This window comes from Heterocephalus glaber, unplaced genomic scaffold (assembly GCF_053883595.1).
Source record: "Heterocephalus glaber isolate CG9 unplaced genomic scaffold, H.glaber_assembly_v1.0 deba00001472, whole genome shotgun sequence".
In the NCBI taxonomy this organism is placed as follows: domain Eukaryota; kingdom Metazoa; phylum Chordata; class Mammalia; order Rodentia; family Bathyergidae; genus Heterocephalus; species Heterocephalus glaber.
Genome location: NW_028258315.1, coordinates 98,788,204 through 98,800,645, shown reverse-complemented (window position 1 = coordinate 98,800,645; position 12,442 = coordinate 98,788,204). Strand labels below are relative to the sequence as shown.

General features: G+C 47.2%; 1 long non-coding RNA gene across 4 annotated transcripts in view; it reads right to left on the bottom strand.

Moving 5' to 3' along the window:
• The window catches only part of LOC110347071 (uncharacterized), a 225,257-nt gene that overhangs the window by 81,436 nt on the left and 131,379 nt on the right, over positions 1–12,442 (bottom strand). Inside the window, exon 5 of one of the 4 annotated variants that reach the window (XR_015439226.1) lies at positions 3,547–3,826. The exons of the other annotated variants lie outside the window; for them this stretch is intronic. This is a non-coding gene — a long non-coding RNA (uncharacterized LOC110347071). Of the gene's footprint in view, positions 1–3,546; positions 3,827–12,442 lie in introns of those variants that run through there. 4 annotated transcript variants of the gene reach the window in all.

Here is a 12,442-nt window from a genome sequence, read left to right as displayed (position 1 = left end):
ATATATGTACTCACTACATGCACCGTCTATTGGGAATTTGCCCTGGTAGGCACTGTTCCAAGCTCATGCCATGTAGCGATTCTTTCACACGTGCTAGTTTATGGAAATTACCCCTCTGCCCCACTTCAGCACTTACTTTCCTGATTCCCTACTCTATTGCTTCCTGTTTTTAATTGCATTTCTCTCTTCCCAACACGCCTTCCAATTTTCTTATTGTTCATCTTCCCCTCGCCAGCCTCCACTGGAATGTAAGTTCATGATGTGTCTCAAATTTCTGGGACAGTCTCTGACCCAGTAAATGTGTCTAATTAGTTGGCTAATTAATTGATGAGCTATAAATGAATATTTTTATGAATATTTCTTTAAATCCACAGGGCCCTGTGACCCGCCTGGCAGGACCTGCAGAGGTGAAATGTTTGCTCCCCTCTTTAAAGCCTTTTAAGTGTGGGCCAGATTTTCACCTCTGCTCACCCAGCAACGAGGACTAGATCAAATGACCTCCTGTGAGCTGTCTGGCCCTTGACATTCTATTCAATTCCACTTAAATGTCCTAAAAGTAATTTGTGGAGAATTCTTCTCCTCCTCCTCTCCCGATTGGAGTGCACATTTATCTAATTATTTCCCTGGTAGGCTGACCTAGCTCTAAAGGAGCAGCATTTCCTCTAAGCACTCACTTTATACAACTAAGAGACCAAAGACTGGGCTCTCTAGGGAATTAAATTGCATTCAAATAAGATTAAGGTTTTCTGACTCACAAAAGCGAGGATGTCCGAGGCTACCTAAGATGAAACAATCCAGACATGCGGGTCACAAAGGGACTCCTGGAACTGGTCGGAGGAGAATTCGCTGGGAAGGACAGGGCGGGCTGGGTTGAATTAAAGAAGTGCACACCTCGCCCTCACTTCGCAGAGGGCAGCTAGGGTTAGCTGCTGCAGCTAGGGTTAGCTGCTGCAGCTAGGGTTAGCTGCTGAAATTAGTTCCTGGAGGCCCAACGCTCTCACTGCCTGAGGGAAGGCCTTCAAGGGGGCCGGCAAAGCAGGGCAGGCTGGGGCTGCTGCTGCTCAGACGCTCCCTGGCTGGTGGGCTGGGGTCAAGGAGAGGAACAGTGCTGCTTTGGATTGCAGGGTGAGAGCAGAGTGTCCTAGCCCCTTCTCAGAAGAGTGTTTAGGGGCTGGGATGTTGCTCGGTGGCGCCATGCCTGCCTGACAAGCTCAGGGTCCTGAGTTCAATCCCCGGTACTGAAAGGGGAAAAAAAGTGTGGTTTAAAAAAAAACAATGTTGTTTTAGGGTGCATAGAACAAGCATAAAATTGCAAGGAAAACTAAGCATATCAAAATCCATTTGTCAAAATATTTCTCCCCAAACAAGTCAATAGCACATATATTTATTAGTACACTAAATACCAAGGACCTACATAGGTCTGAATAATTACTATAATTTTAAAGTGGTGATGAGCTTAAATAATGATTTGAAGTATCTCAACAGCTGTAGCCTATATAAAAATATCTACAATTTATAGGTGAGAAAGTCACAAGTACAGTAACTGCTACAGAGGTTTTTTGCCTTCACACTTGAAGGAAATTCTAAGTTTCACTTAGATGGGAATAAAATTAATGATGCAAGTTTCCTTCCTGCTCAAGTTCATGGACGCCTCTCATCAGGGGAAGAAGCCCTGACATCGAGACTGGAGTGAACCCATCTCCCTAAGCAGTGCACAGAACACCCAGCCTCCCAGGGGGCGCTGTGCTTGCTGACATTCATTCTAATTATTCCACGGAGAGAATGTGTCATTGGCTCAGGTTGAAAGTGAGAAGGCCTGGAAAGTCGGCAAAATATCCGTGTCTATCGGTGTGCTCTGCATCAGTGAAAAGTTCCCTCAGCTTGGTGGGCAAGGGCCCCAGTTGCAATGGCAGAGTAGCAAGAATCTGGGCTGTGGTTTGCCCAGACCACCCTAGTGTGTCCAGGACTGTCCCCGTGTGGACACAGGAAGTTCCATGCCCTGGGAGCACCTCAGCACCTGGCAAACCTGGATGGCTGCTGAGTGCTTTGCCAGTCAGAAATGAGTGTGATCTTGGTCAATTTACTTAGCTCTCTGAACGCAGCATCTTAATCTCAAAATGGGAATAAGAATACCTTTCCGCAGTTGGTACAAAGGGTTGCGTGGATAGGTAGATGGATGGATAGGTGGGCTTAGCAGTATCTGTCACATTATGAGCATCAAGAAACTCGGGGCTGCTGTTACAGCTGCTGCTGCGACTCCATGCCGCGTGCCTGACTCCGCCCCTGAGGAGACCCTCCCTCCCCGTGTGCACACTGTGTGCAGTCTGTTAGCGACCCCCAAAAGTTCACGCATTCACAAAGAATTTGCTAGCATCACCTGCATGGATGCAATACTGCATTTGACTGAAGCGTATGAAACTGGCAGCTCTGTAGGACAAAACCAGCTCGGCACTGCCAGCATGCCATGTCCGGGACCATGCGATACCCTGGCACAGGGCCTGGCGGCTGGGAGCTGTCTCCATACCGGGCTCATCTTCCTCAATGATTCCGCCATGCCTGGGTCTCTCCTGAACCTGTCCATCTACAATCATCCAGAGTTTCAAGGAGATATCTGATTCCATGTCACGACAGTCATTCAATTAAGATAACTTAGTAAATGTTTAAATAAAATTATTGTAATATGCCATAAACAGCATATAAAATTCACAAATCAGAAGACAAATCCTTTATTTTTGCACCTGTATGGTGGCTCTAGATACCATAGCCTTTGAATAGTCCTTGCTTTGTGGCAGTGAGTAGTATATTCCTTCATGCTATTCTTTCATAATCTTCTGTGATATGTCTAGTGCATAACCTCAACACATAACCATGTGATATTCCCATGTCTTTTACAACTAATGGCCAGTTCTACGCAGAATTGTGTAGCAATAATTAATTAAACGTTAATTGCATGTGACTCAAGAGTGAAGTTGAAATGTCACAGAAACTAAACAAAGGAGTTATACAGCTAAGAGGTGGTGTGGAAAGCATGTCACCAGGGAGGACTCCTGGCCACTCTCAGGAGCAGCACCCCAGGGCTCTGACCTCTGTGCTTTGCACAGTTATTACCACCTGCAACCTGGCTGGGCTGGAGGGAAATCCACTCCTAACTGTGAATACAAACTGGGCTTCAAAAACTGCATAGTAAGCAAGGAATGTGAAATAGATCTAGATCATTAATAATTCTCTAGTGATTGTTATGTTGAAATGATAGCAATTTGGTTATTGAGTTAAATATACCCAAGATCATCATAAATCCAAAATAATCCAATCATGTAAAAATATTCTTCATTTCTTTCTTTTAGCTTTTTAAAAATATGATTACTAGAACATTTAAAAATGTATATGTAAAACAACCTGTGTTCACCAACAAATAAATGGATACATAAAACATAGAATATGCATGCAGTAGGATATTAGCCTTAAAAAGGAATGAATTCCACCCATTACAAAATGGATAAGCTTTAAAAGCAATACACTAAGTGAAACAAGTCAAACATAAAAGAACAACTATTGTGTGATGCTGTAGGATGCGACTAAAACAGGCAAAGCTATAGAGGAAGAAATTTATCAGAGGGTAGAGGGAAAAGGAGGTGGAGTGTTATCGCTTACCAAGCTGTGAAGACCTCTTGGGCAAACCCAGAACCTGTGAGGACCTTGACTTCCTGCTGTGCACAGTGGGCATCGGGTGGGCCTGGAGGGTGTTGCCAGGGCGGAAGAGTATGTACACGTGGTGTGTCCTATACAGCAGGAGCTGACACTGAACAAGACCGCTTGTTGTCACCACCTGTGAAGGCAGGCCGGACATTTTCACTGAGATCAGCGATTTTACAGTGTGGGAGGGGCACACCCCGAGGCTCCAGGCCCTGCGCTTGCCCGGCGAGCGCGTCATCAGCAAGTGCGACCCGAGCCCTTTCTTGGGGCTGCGGGAAAAGGGCCCAGTTCTATTCCGTATGGGAAAAGCTCAGTTCCAGTCTATAGAGTGTTCACTTTCCATCCTCCCTGCCGTTACCCACAGGTAATCACCTCATAAGGTGACAGATAAATGCTTTCCTAAGAAAAGCTCCTACTGGACCAAGTACGCTCCGTCAACAGTCAAGATTGTAGAGAGAAATGAGCTCAAATGCAGACCCTTCCAAATGCCCCAGCCCGGTCACCAGAGCACTAACCAACCAGTTCACGGAACCCAAGCAAGGGACAGCCTAGCTGAAGGGTGCTACCAGGGATCTCAGAAGTGCTCACTCACACACACTCCACCACGTGGGTGGGGCAGGGTCTTGGCCAGGCAGAAAGCAGCAGAGCCAGGTCGGGGCTGTCACCAAGGTGGGCACCAGGGAAGGGAAGGGTGGCCTGCCAGGGGCCCTGAGCTGTGCGAGGCTCAGGGACCATCTCTGCAGAAGGAGCCCCAGACAGCTACTGGCATTAAAATACTCTTCGCAGCTCTGGGAGGCGTCCTTCTGCCAATACTGCTGCAGGTCAAGGACATTTTAGTGGAGCCCACCGGTCCAGCTCACCTTGTGCAGGGAAAAGGAATGTCACCTACGTCACACAGGTCCCCTACTTGCTATAGAGACCTCTAAACCGCAGCACAAAACCGCGTGTGTCTGTATTTTCTTCATACCAGCAACAGTGCTATGTGCTTTACCCTATTTGATGTTTACAATACAGTAAAACCTTGGATTGTGAGTAACTTGATCTCTGAGTGTTCTGCAAGATGAGCAAACAGTTTTGATAAATTTGAACTTGATAAACAAGCAATATGAGTAGTATGTAACTCCCAGTGTCACTTGACCACGACAGAGCCAATGGATTGTGGGCAACTGTCTCCCCACATAGGCGGATACGGAGACCTCCTCTGAGAGGAGGAGGAGAAAAAGTGGAGGAATCCTCACTTCAAATGGGATTCCGGAGATGTGTAAAATGTGGGAAACTGCAAAGTTTTGTAGAAAAGCACCACTTGAATAAGGCTGTAGCAGTGTGAGTGATGAGTCTGTTCAATGACAATGCAATGTCACATTTCCGTGAAATCCTCAGAAGGAGCCAAAAGCACTGCATAGGTTTCCTACTCATGCTGCCCTGAAAGAAAGACTCCACCAGCAATGGCGAAAGCCATCCTGCACAATAACCTCCTCACCACGTTTTCAAACGTAAGTGCAGATTAACTTGTTTATTTTTCTTTTATTTTCTTTATCACTCTGTAATATATGACAGCATTATAATCATTTTTAAAATTTTAAAAATTAATTTTATTGGCACACTTTTGATATGCATAATGATCACATTCACCATAGAAAATTTGTATCTCTATATACCCTAATTCTTTTTTTCCAATTCCTCTCCCCATCTTTCAACCCTTACAGAAGCTTTGTTTTCATTTTTTTCTTTCTATTCTTTTTTTCCTTTTCCCTTCCCCCTCTGTTGTTCCCCTTCCTATTTAAACATTTTCTTCCTAATTCCCAATGTCTATCATCCATTTTGGTCCTTATTTATGCTTTCAGTTTCTCACACCAGAGAAACCATGCATATTAAACACGAGTGTCTGATTTATTTCCCTTAAAAGTACGGTCTCCAGGTCCACCCATTTACCTAAAAATGTCTCAAGTTTATTCTTCATGGCAGAGTAATTCTCCACTGTATATAAGAACTACATTTTCTTTATCCATTCATCCATTGATGGGCATCTGGGCTGATGCTATGTTCTATATCTAGAATATATAAATAAGTAAAAAATACCAGGACCCCCCCCCCCGAAAGTTAAAGACCCAATCCAAAAATGGGCATCTGAAATGAATAGACACTTCTCAGATGAAGAAATACAAACAGCAAATAAATATATGAAAAAAAAGTTTAACAACACTGGTCATTTGAGAAATCCAAATTAAAACAAGATTCCAGAAAAAGTGGCTATCATCAAGAAATCAACCAATAACAAATGCTAGCTAGACTGTGGGAAAAAAGGAACCCTTCTCCACTGTTGATGGGCATGTAAATTGGTACGACCACTATGGAAATCAGTATGGAGATTCCTCAAACCCTAAAACTAGAGGCTCCATTTGACCCAGCTATTCCCCAGCTGGGTATCTGTCCAAAAGAGTTAAAAGCAGAACACCACAGCGATATATGCACACCCATGTTTACAGCAGCACAATTTGTAATAGCTAAATCTTGCAATCATTTTTATATGGATACTTTTTGGGTATGGAATGAATCTTCTGAGTTTCCATTATTTCTTATGGTGAATTTGCTTTGATATACAAGTGCTTTGGATTCCAAGCATGTTTCCAGAAAGAAATATGCTCGCAAAACAAGGTTTTACTGTTCTACACAAATGGTGTTATTATGCCCATTTAGGGTTGTTTCCCTTGTTCAATAATCCCAAAGTAAGTAGCCTATCTGTTAACCACTGCACTGCAATGCATGGTCATTTTAGGTGGTTTGGGTTACGACGGACGTGACCGGGCCTATACTAGACCTCCCCACCCGGCCCAAGCTCCCCTCACCAACTTCTCTTGTCCTGCCTGAGTTCCTGTTAACCCTACAGTACCGTTGAGACAGAATGAGTGACTCGACACTTTCTAAAGTACATAGGGGAGACAGAAAGTGTCACCATCTAAGATCTCTAACTCTGCGGCTACGGTCGTGAGATCACCGTCTGTCAGGTATGAAAATAAAAATCACTGAGCTGTAATTTTTTGTGTTCTACTAAGATTTCAAATGGTGAGCTACGTAGAAGTGCATCCAAGCTCATCTGGGTACACCTAACTACCAGATTAGTTACTCTTGGGGTTCATAATACACAGCGAGCCTTGAGACCTGGCAAAAGTTCTGATGGGAAAGATTCTTGGGTGGAATTCAAAACATTTCTCATCCTGGGGTATTCTATTAGTACAGCCATACTGGCTATTCAGATATCAGGTATTTCTGGGCCCTCTGCTGGAGCCACTGTGGAGCCTTCCAAATGCTCCCACCACCACCCGAGCTTCCCTGGCTGCTCCCTGGACCTCCTCAAACCTCCTCCTGTTCTGGGAGTAAGTGCCTCCCTTCCTAAGGAGCCCACGTCGCCACTGGACACACGTGCTCGCTGATCAGAGGCTCAGCTCCATTGCTCATTGCATGTCCAATATTGTCCCCACCTGGCTCTCCTTCTGTAGCTAATGAATTTGCTGAGGTCCTGAATCTCTGAAGCCCCTCTTCATATTGATGGGATAAGAAGAATACAGGGAAGAGACAATAAGGAAAATAACCCATCCCTGCCGGACAGTGGTGCATATTTTTAGAGTCTAAATTCACTTATAGAAAGTCTCTGAATCAAGGGTTGTAAAGGCCTCTGAACTGGCGAAATTTAGCTTGCAGATGAGTTTTTTGGATGGCCAAGAAATGGACGATATCAGTTCAGGGCTGGGGATGTAGCTGAGCAGAATGCTTGCCTGGCAAGTGCAGGTGCTGGGTTCAACCCCACCATCCCCAAAATGCTGCCAAAAGAAACAAAAACAAAAAACGATGAATTCAAAGATTAACCCCCTCAGCCCTGCTCACCAGCCCCCCAGTCACGGCTCACTGCAGCTCCCTCACCTTAGCTGACCCTTACAGCTCACTTGGATATTTGGAATCCCACCTTGCTTACTGACGTCATTCAGGTTTGATGCCCTGTCCTAAGCACGCCCAGTGTTGTGTCCGTGTCCTGGTGTCCACATTGGAGAAGGCCGGCACCAGCACAGTGCTCGTGAACGTGACGGCTCTGTTGTGTGCTGAGACAGAGGCACACACTGCATTCAGGGGTAACCAATTAAGTGTGATTAGCCATCCACCAGTCTCACACAAGTCTAATTAGATCTGATTCAGCTCTAATTTTATTGCCAATGAGTATATTTTGATGACTATTTTAAGTCCTACCAACTTCACAGCAGACAAATGCTCATCTTTTTTTCCCTTTGGGCTTTTTCCATCCCTGTCTTGAGGGATGGGCTGGTGAGTCATCTCAGAGCTTATGTTCTCCACAGGCTGCCTGCCATGACGTGGGGCCCATCTGAGAGCCGGGGGGGGATCTGGGGCACCACCAGCGTTACTCATGAGGAGCCAAGTTTGGGGCCTGGCCAGGCCCGAAGACCCAGAACCATGGCCCGGGGGAGACTGGTCTGAAATTAACGGCAGACACCACACTGGCGCCACTGCCCTGGAAGCTCCAAGTAGAACTGCATGACTTCAGCTCAGGCCCAGGCGGCCCCCAGCCCCTACCAGTACTGCGTGTTGGCAGCGAGGGGAGCTGCAAGGGGCAGAGATGTCTCTCCAACGTGCACGGCTCTGGTCCTTTGCCTCCTTCCTCTCAGCCACCCTGCAAGAGGCTGTAAGGAGCCTTGGGATTTAGGGTGAGCAGCCTCTAACAAACAACCCCCTTGTTGCACTCTGTAACCATCCTGCGGGCATTGAGTTGGTTTGTGGGTTCAGTTACGCACTCAGTGCCTCTTGATGCTCAGAGCACTGTGAGGAGAGCCTATTACAGGTTGGCTGGAGCACCGTGACTGTCCTGATCCGGAAACATGGTGAGCCGCATCTGGAGCCAGCTTGATAGTGGATGTTGGAAGTCTGCCAAGGAGTTCCCAGGCTGTAGCAAGAATCAGTAGGGGAGAATGCAGTGGTTGACTTGTGATGTCTGGTCTGGTAGAGTACAGAGTGGAGGAGCCGCCTCCCTGCCAGAAGTCTGACCAAGGCGATGGCAACCCAAGATCCACTTCTCCGTAGTAACACACAGAACGCAGGAGAATAATCGCTGCGATTTACTGTGGACAGAGTGTGCAAGATCTTAGGTGAGTGCGTAATAAGCGTTTGCTCTCATCTTCTAGGAATACTCAGCATTGTCTCATGTTGATCACTAATAATTATTTCTAGACCTGGAATTGAATGATGGTCTTTATGGCTATCCCAGCTCTAAAGGCAAAGATATAAACTTGTCTATTTCTATAGTGTGTTCAGGAAAAGTGTGCCAGCAGCTAGAAGACTGGGATCCCACAAGCCATCTCACATTTATAGCCCGCAGCTCCCTAAAGTGGAGGGTTGGGAGTAACTTGCTGCTCTCTCAACCCCTTCCAACTCTTCACGTCCCAGCCCTGTCCACTAGTGTGCACACGCGCTGAGCAAAAGTAATGGACAGAAGAGATCAAGTCCACATGCAGTCTCCTTTCCGTAAACACCCAGAGGCTTAATGTTTGCTGTCATCCTGAGAAAGGAAAGAGACGTGGCCTAAATGACCCCCACAGGCTGCCAGAGCAGGCGCTGGAGTCTCCAGTGTGCAGGGGAGACACAGCCAGGGAGTTGCTGAGGGTGCTGACCCTCGGCACATGTGGGTGGAGTAAGGGAGAGCTGTGTGTCTCTAGCAGTTGTGACCAGGTCCCCGGAGATCATGGGGAGAATATGTTCCAGTTCAGGCTACAAGCTTGTTAACATGTTTAACTCTGTTCTGGCACACAACTTTAAAGAGCCAGCTGAGTCCACATTACTGAAAACCTTGGCGCTGCCATTCAGTAACTCAGCCAGCCAAGGAGGCTCTTGGGAAAGTTTGCTCGCTTCTTTATCCAGGCTGTCTGTGCTCAATGTCAGGAGTGCTCTTTCGAACAATCCAACAGCCATCACTGTCAACAAACAGCAGCATTTTAACTCCAGGCTGTCCTTTGTCACACGACGGATGGTCAGGTGGAAGATAGAGGGACCCTCCCAGCTCTGTTCTTCTATCCTTCCTAGAACAGAACTTTGAAGAAACCCAGGGCCATCTGATACACAGAGCAGCAGGATAAACTCACCTTTATCAGGTGAGCAGCCTAGATATTACTCCTTAGTTAAACTGTGTTGGAAAGCACATTAAAATTTACAGATCTAGAAATGTCATTTTATTTTTTATTTTATGTTGTTGCGTGTTCATATTTGAGCTGGAACAGTCATTGCTTAGGTTTTAAAAGACAGTGTAAGTTTCAGGCTAAAGTTTGTATGTTAGAAGAGAGGAATTTGCATCGGTGGGTAACTACTTCCCAGTAAGCTGCACTGGGAGGAGCCCCAAAACTTGCTTTGGTACAGCTACACTGACCTCTGTGCCCGGGAGGAGACTCGTGTCCTGAATGTGAGGAGGACGGAGGACGGGCCTACGATGAGAGGTGTAATGTCACACCTGGGAACTCACTGGCTTTCCTTTCAAAGACAATCCCCTGCTGCTAAGCGTGTGACTCAGACAGATCGTCTGATTCCTCCAAGAAATCTTTTGAGGAAACAACGCCTGAGGCAAGAAAGCGGGTTTTATTTCCCTCTTCTTAGCATTCTCTCAGCTGCCCAGCCAGGGAGAACCCAGCCCAGCCTTCCAGGAAGAGCTAATGGGAGTAGACCAGGCAGGGAAAGCCACTCAGGTTTTCGTACTGTGCTACCACCTTCTGCCTCATTCAGGCTCTCCATCTTCTCACCTGTCCACCTTTCAGAAACTTGAGGGTGAAGCCAGCTGAAAGATTAGCTACAGTCACTAGCTTTGAAGGGTCTACTCGGCCTAAATGGCTATCTTGGTTATCACTGCATCCAGAGCTCACTTTGGGGCAGCCCTCTGGCCTTGGTCAACGGGAGGCTCCTCTGGAGGCGTCACATGGCACTGCCCATGCCATGGCGGGCTCTAGCATGTCCCCAGGCCTGGGCGCTCTAAGATGGCCTTGCCCGTGTGTGTGGCAGTTGATGCCAGCTCTGGCTGTGCTCACCAGTCTCCGGCAGGATAGCCCCGGCCTCCCCATGGGAGCAGGATTCTGAGAGGCACCCAGGTCACATGGGCTTTGCTGGCATTACACTGACCAAAGCTAACCACACGCCTAGTGCCCCAGGGAGAAGGCTGCCAGGACATGGACGCAGGAAGGCATGATTCACGGGGGCCACGGCTCCGCTAACTTGTCACAGTTGGCAAGGGCAGACGGGGAAGTGTTTCTAACTGACTGAGGTGACACCGGCAGTGGCACAGAGGAAGCTGGCTCCCAGGCTCAGGTGGTGCCTCTGGGCTGGCTTTGGCAACAGGAGACAGAATGAGCCAGCCATGCCTTCCACACACAGCGAGGTCCTCAGTCCTGCTACTGAAAACGGGCCCCAAATATGTCGGAGTTCCCAAACTCCACTTCCCTGCACCAGTCTTGGGACAGAGTGAGTACAGGCCACTTTCGGTGATGACTCACTTCCGATGGTCCGAATTAGTAATACCGAGATAGCTGCAAAAGCACCTTGCTACAAAAGAAAGCACAGTCTTTTGTACTATTGCTGTTTTGTAGACTGTGGTCATAGAGTGGACGGGTACAGAGGTGTGTGATGGTTAATCAACCTGACCGGCACGAGCACCTGAGAGATGAGGAGAGCAGGCTTCCAGGGTCGGGGTTACGCGTCGGCCTCGGGCACCAGGACTGTGCGGCCACTTCCTCTGACTGTTTCCTCTCCCTCCCCCTGGCTGCCTAAGGTGGCCAGCTTTCCTCGGTCACGGCCTTCTGCTGTGATGGTTCAGCCCTGCAGCCTGCTGACCATGGACAGAAACTCTCAGCCGAAGCAGACCCTCCTTCTCTAGCCGTGTGTGTCGTGTTCTGTCTCACATCTGACGTGGAGCTGGCCGACACGGCCGCGTGAGCGAGCTGCTCCCACAAAGTCTACCTGGAGACGTGGTCTTCATCCCCCACCGACCGGAGCAGCTCCGCTGGGGGTCTAAAGCACACTTGCTCTGCAGATAGTTGCCCAAGGGACCATCTGTAAGATCAGAGAATCCCAAAGTTGGAAGAAATCTCAGCAGTTTCCTTTTTGCTCGTCGATTTGTGGTCACAGTTATTCAAGACAGATGGGCCATCATCCTATTTTAAAGTCTTAAACTGATGCTTTCCTCTTGCCAAATTCCTCTTCCCCACCACACGTCTTTTTTATGATACAAAAGAAATTATACTCTCTGGCTTGCTTAATCCATTTATAATCTATGCAAATAAATGGGACCTGGAAGTGTTTTTAGAATTTGGCTAAGTCAGAGAGAGAGAGAGAGAGAGAGAGGGAGAGAGAGAACAGGGGAGGGAAGAGAAAAGAAGACTTCATATGCCCTGTATCTTCCATGATCAAGCTCATCTTTTCTTTAAGATAGATGTGTGATTTCTCTTGCATACGATAGTAAAAGCAACAAGTAACATTCACTGAGTACTTACTATGTCAGACAATGCCTGGAATTTGGAGTTTCAGCAGAGACACGGTGTGGCAGGCTACTTCATACTGAGCTCACCAATAGATGAGGATGACATGAAAAAACAAATCAGAAATCAAGAGCTACCATTGGAGACCTGGAAGTCATCAGTCCTGCATTGTATGACAAAATGGAAAGCCTCAGGCCAGAAAGGAGATGTGTAGTACTTCTTATACTTGTGACAGT